The following is a 5,793-nucleotide window of genomic DNA, read 5'->3' as shown; positions in this document are numbered from 1 at the left end:
TTGATTTTGTTATATTATAGAACATATATGCCATTTTAATGTGTTAGATATAACTTTATAAAATTAAGGATATATATATGTGTGTGGGTAATGTGTTATTTATTCTTTGTAGATTGGTGTGAATGCAAAGAAAAAAGTAAGTGTGAATGCAAAGTTTATATATATATATATATATATATATATATATATTTATATGTGTGTGTGTGAATACAAGAAAAATTGGAAAAGGTGTTTGTGATATTTGTTTCTCCCTAGCCACACACGTACCCAAGCCCCAAAAGTCTTCTTACTTTTCTGATTTTCTTGGCTGCTTCTGAAGTCCAGCAGCTGCTTTTCTTCTTTCTCTATTTCCCCTTTCTTTGTTCTTCTTTCTTCTTCCTTCCTTACACGGCAACATCTCTCCCTCCCTTTCTCACCAAAAATTCTAGTTTCTTTGAAGAAGAAATTAGACAATTAACCCTAAGATTTTATCTTCAAAGTGTGTGGGTAAGTAAGTTAAACTTCATCTGATTTTGTGTATTTTGGATAGTAAAATTTGTTTGTTTATTTTCCCTCTTTGTTCTCTACTCTGTTTCTGGAAGTTGAATTGGTGATTCTGTTTTAGTTACTTGAAGCTTGATGATATTTTGATCAAATGAAGGCTTATTAGGGTATTTTAATATGTATACTATAGGTATAAAAATATCCAAATGAAATTAAGACCTATTGCTATTTGTTGATGATTTTTGTAAGAATATGTACTGAAGCTGTCTCTGTGACAAAGTTGATGTTTACTACAAGAAAATTCTGTATTAAATTGTATTTTGTGAATTAGGATGCAAGGAGTAGTTTTTATGAATTCTAAGACACATATGGTTGTTATAGAAGTGGTCTCACAGAATTTGGATGAACATAAAATTAGTGGTTTAATTTGTAAGTTGCAAGAAATTCTGTCAGGACAGTTTTGAGTATACTGCATTGTGTGATTTTTAGTAAATCATGGGTTAATGCTTTGACTCCGAAATTTTTATGATTTATATTGGACATACAGGGGAGTAGTCCTGTAAAATTTCATGACAATTGGAGGTGTGTAGACAGCCCGTTTGTATTTTACAAATGGAGCATACGTGGCTGTATTGAGCAGTGAACAATATATACTACACCTAACTTTGTGGATTTAATTCTCAAGTTAGGATGTATGTTTTGGGCTATAATTTTATACACTCATCCTTTGGTATGTTTGAAGTATATATAAATTTTATGGATTGATTTCTCTATGGTTTGGCTGCAAAATATGTTTGATGATTGTATCATATGTTTTGGGAAACTTTATGTGATGGGAATTAGGATTTCCTTGAGTTTGAGAGTTAGGTGGTGTTTTAGGTATAAGTTTATATATTAGGAAGAGTTTGTCCATAATAAGTTTTGGTTCTTTTCGTTTAGGTGGCGAGAACGAGAACACGGATACTTGAGCTCCTCGCGTAAAATCTCTCGCGCCTTCTGTTTTCAGGTAAGGGACTTGTGACGTGTGCTTTTAATAAGTATAAAGTTTATTTCGAAAACTAATATGCATTAAAACTTGTTGATTTGAGATATTACATATAAGCATGATTTAAGTAAAGTATATGTTCGTGAGTTGTTCAATCTTATGTATATGATAATTTTTGCATATTAATGCTAGTACCTATGTCACGAACATAATATTTTAGAATGAAGTGGATATGCTACTATTATGGAATAATTATGTAAAAGTATAGCTATCGGAAAAATATAGCGTTCGGGTTATTCCACTGTTATGTTCTGAACTCAGCCAATAGGGGTTAATTATTGGCTTTCCATGGAAATATGTTATCTGTTTGGCCATTTAAAGTAGAGGAAATGGGGTTGCCCGTAACTCTAGGCCATTTAAAGTAGAGGAAATGGGGTTGCCCGTAACTCTAATCTGAATAAGGCCTTCTCCCCAATGTGTACGGACGGCGGGGAGGAATAAAACCTTGAGGAGATGTGCCATCAGGCCTCTCAAAGAGGACAATATCATGCACACGAGGTTACCCAAATGTGATGAGGCCTTCTCTGTACAGACTTATCAAAAGTGGACTAACTAATATGTTATGAATAGCTACATTATGTTATTGAGCATGAGAGAATGATTTTGTTAAAATGCATTATGAAAATTAAAAGCTCTCATGAAAAGAAGTTATGATGAAACATTTTATAGTCTTTGTTATAAAGATAAGGTTACGAAATTATACGTATGTTCCCTATTATGTCCTTTTATTTTTTTTTTATATGAAAGGAAAATGAAATATTTTTATTTGAAAAGTTCATAAGTTATTTAAGAGCAATATGAATAGTATGAAGGCTATTTGATCAAAGTTGGCATATCCATAAACTATTTGTTTTACACGCATTCTTATTAAAGGCCCATGGAGCTTTAAAACCTTACTGGGCTTCGCAGCTCACCTTATTATATTTCAGTGCACAGGTTCTTCCTGGAAGCAGCGAGAGTATGAGAGGTGGCAAGGATTCTGTGTTTTCTCGTTTTATTAGAATGTAGAGTTTTGTTGTATAGTAGTTAGCTCTTTTGATGTATAGAAGGAATCGAGATGTACTTGATCCTTTGAGCACATATGTAATTCGGTATTGTAGTCTGTTTTGAACCCCAGTTGTATGTCTTTGGGGTTAGGTTTGTAATAAGAGTTTTGCTAAACGTTTAGCTATGTAAATTTTTACTTGAATACCTTAAGTTTCAGACAGGTGGTATTTGTTTCCAAGTTTGAAGGAAATGAAATTTCAGGGTTGCCATCATTTTTGTTTATATATTGGCTTTTATGCAAGACAATAAGCAGGAATTGAACAAACAATTCTTGATATGTACCTTCAGTTAGGTTGGTTCGTGTTAATATTGAGGTAAACTTGATATTAACATGCCGGTCATGCTCTAAACTCTGAAATACAGGTTTGGGTCGTGACAGGAAGTGTTCGTAAATCTCTGGGCTCTGGAGTTCTCTGGACTTCTAATATGTAGATAAAAAAGAAAAATAAGCCTCTCTAAGGCTTTATATAGCTAAGGGGAAAAAAGGAAATCACTCCTGCTCAAGGATTCAGGGAAGAATGTCAGCCGTTAGATAAGGGAGACACAAAGCCACCTGGAGTAAATAGCCGCGCCTCGTAAATTGTAGTGCATCAAAAGTAGTTGCCCCCACACGCGTGAACCAGGATCTAATTAATTCCATCCTTTGTAATGTCAAAACCCCGCTTTTCTTCTCGGAAGGAGATCAAAAACCGGAATTTTGAGGGGCTATTGTGGGGACCGGCCCAAAATAATAGGCTGGTTGGGCCCTAGGCTCGTCAGAGAACAAAGCCTGTCCGAGGAGACGTCGTGGCCCAAGCAATCCTTATTTAAGCCCACTAGGGCAAAGAGAACATGTCCGAGGAGTAATTTCTCCTCGGACATTACAAAATCCAGATCAAAGGCGCGTCCAAGCCACTACAATCCATCTTCCAAATACATAAAAAGGAAGGAAACCCGAGATATCTCAGCAAATGCTGCCGCTATCACATTAAATACATTACAACTACTCTCCTGGCCGCATTAATGAGGAGAAGACCCCTAAACAGTGCTACCTTGGCTACCGCAACTCACAAAGAATTGATAGGGGTGTCTAATGGGACAGGTGCTCAAGTAGGGGTTTAGATGATCAACAAGTGTAAAGCCCAGATGATATGAAAAGGCCTATATAATATGTAAGAAGTCCCCCAAGAAGGGGGACGGAGAAAAAGGAGGAGAGAACACTGTAGAGAAATCTTACTGCATTAATCTGTGTCCATTAATCAAGTTTTAGGCCTTATCATTTGTAAGGGACCTCTCTTTACGGTGCCATTTTTCGTTCTTATTTCTGTATTCCCTTAACCCATGCAACAGACCGTTTAAGCTAACTGAAACTAAGTTCTTTAGCCCATATTCTACAAAAAAATTCATTGTGTGGGACTTCTTGGGCCAAGACTTGACTGACAAGGATTGGGTCACCAGAATTGTGTCCTTACATATATATACTATTAGATTCATTAATATTATAATTATACAATTTTTTTTGTTTAAAAATAGCGGTAATTTCGAAATGGTACACCAGTATACATGGGTGGAGGAAAAAAAACGTATGGATGAAAAAAAGGAAAAATAATATAAAGAATAAGAAATCACAATTAAGAAATGCTACCACAATATTTTCACAATAAATTTTAAATAATAGATTATTATTAGCAAATATTGGTGAGTAAAAAATTAATTTTATGTGGTGGATTTAAATTAAAATTAGTAATAATTTTTTACATAATTTGTGGGTTCATTTACCATTTCTTTTTAATGATTTCTTGTCTTGTCACTGTTCACTTGTAGACTTTCTTATCCAACCTAACATTTGTTTTATGCTTTTTTACGTGCTTCACCTTACTTTACTCTTCTAAGTCCCAACTTCAGCCTCCTTAGAGCATCCTCATTAAGCCTACTAAAAATTTTAGCATTTAGCATCTAAAAACCTAAATTTATAGTATTTAACACATCACTTTACAATACACCTAACATCAAAGTTCTTGGGGGTTTAGGGAGAAAATGTTCGAGCTACGGGGTTAGCAACATGTTGTAATTATCTCTAAAAAAAAATCAAAACTTCTATTTTTTTAACACTTCATTTAAATATTCTTTCTTTATTATTTTTTATTCTTTTTTTTAATTATTTCTCACTCTCCCTCTGTCTCTCTCTCCCACTGTCTCTCCATCTTTCTCGGTCTAGAAGCTTCTCCCTCCCTCTGATATTTGCTCTCAAAATCTCCATGGCCTGAGCTTTTCAAGCTCATCACCTCTAACCACGACCACAATTATAGCCACCACCACCAACCACAACCTCAACCCCTAACCACCAAATAAAAAATAAAAAAACCGACGGCACAAACCGCAACCAAAACCCACCACAAAACCGCCACAAAACCCACCACCCCAGCAACCTCAACCCCGATCTGAACCCACCAACACGCCGCAGCCATACCCACCCCAACCTCTCCGATGACCACCACCCAGCAACCCAACCACCACAACCAACTTCAACCCAGATGGACCAAACACCCACCAAACATTACAAGAACCACCAAGAAACCACCACCACAAGAACCACAAATAATCATCACAAGAAAACACACAACACGCCGATCTCCACGTCGATCTCCTCCACGCCGATCTCACGCCATCGCGCCGTTCTTCTCGCCACCAAGCAGATCTCAAATGTACAATCTTGTTGTGAGGCAGTGAGGAAATAAGAGAGAGAGAGAGAGAGAGAGAGAGAGAGAGAGAGAGAGAGAGAGAGAGAGAGAGAGTGAGGAAATGAAAGAGATGTGGAGACGGAGAGAGAACCAGAGAAATCAGAAAAGAGAGAGATGTGGGAGACTGAGAGACTGAGAGCCGGAGAGAGAATAAAGAAATTAATAAAATATTATACAATCTTGCTACAATGCGCTCTCAAAAATGAGAGTGCACTATAGCAAGATTGCAAATTTAATAGCATATACACGGTTTGATGGAGTAGGTTTTTGGGTTATAAATGCTAAAAAAAAGCATCTTTTAGCATTTAGAAGGCTTAATGGGAATGCTCTTATTAATTTATTTTGAATAAAATAATTTTATATTTTTCTTTATTGTTTTGTGTGTCTGACATCTAAGATCAATACAAACTTCACATCTTTTCTTTTTTTATTACTTTTCTTAAAAAAAAAAAAAAAAAAAAAAACCTTCAAATACAGTACACCAAAATACATCTAAAA

General features: G+C 35.6%; 1 long non-coding RNA gene across 1 annotated transcript; it reads left to right on the top strand.

Moving 5' to 3' along the window:
- The first annotated feature begins 226 nt into the window (after nucleotides 1–226).
- Nucleotides 227–2,770, top strand: LOC115983913. The gene is made up of 3 exons (XR_004090301.1): nucleotides 227–486; nucleotides 1,423–1,489; nucleotides 2,458–2,770. It is a non-coding gene; the product is annotated as an uncharacterized LOC115983913 (long non-coding RNA).
- Nucleotides 2,771–5,793: the final 3,023 nt, after the last annotated feature.

The sequence above is a fragment of the Quercus lobata genome, chromosome 4 (assembly GCF_001633185.2).
Source record: "Quercus lobata isolate SW786 chromosome 4, ValleyOak3.0 Primary Assembly, whole genome shotgun sequence".
NCBI lineage: Eukaryota > Viridiplantae > Streptophyta > Magnoliopsida > Fagales > Fagaceae > Quercus > Quercus lobata.
This window is presented reverse-complemented; position numbering and strand designations above follow the sequence as displayed.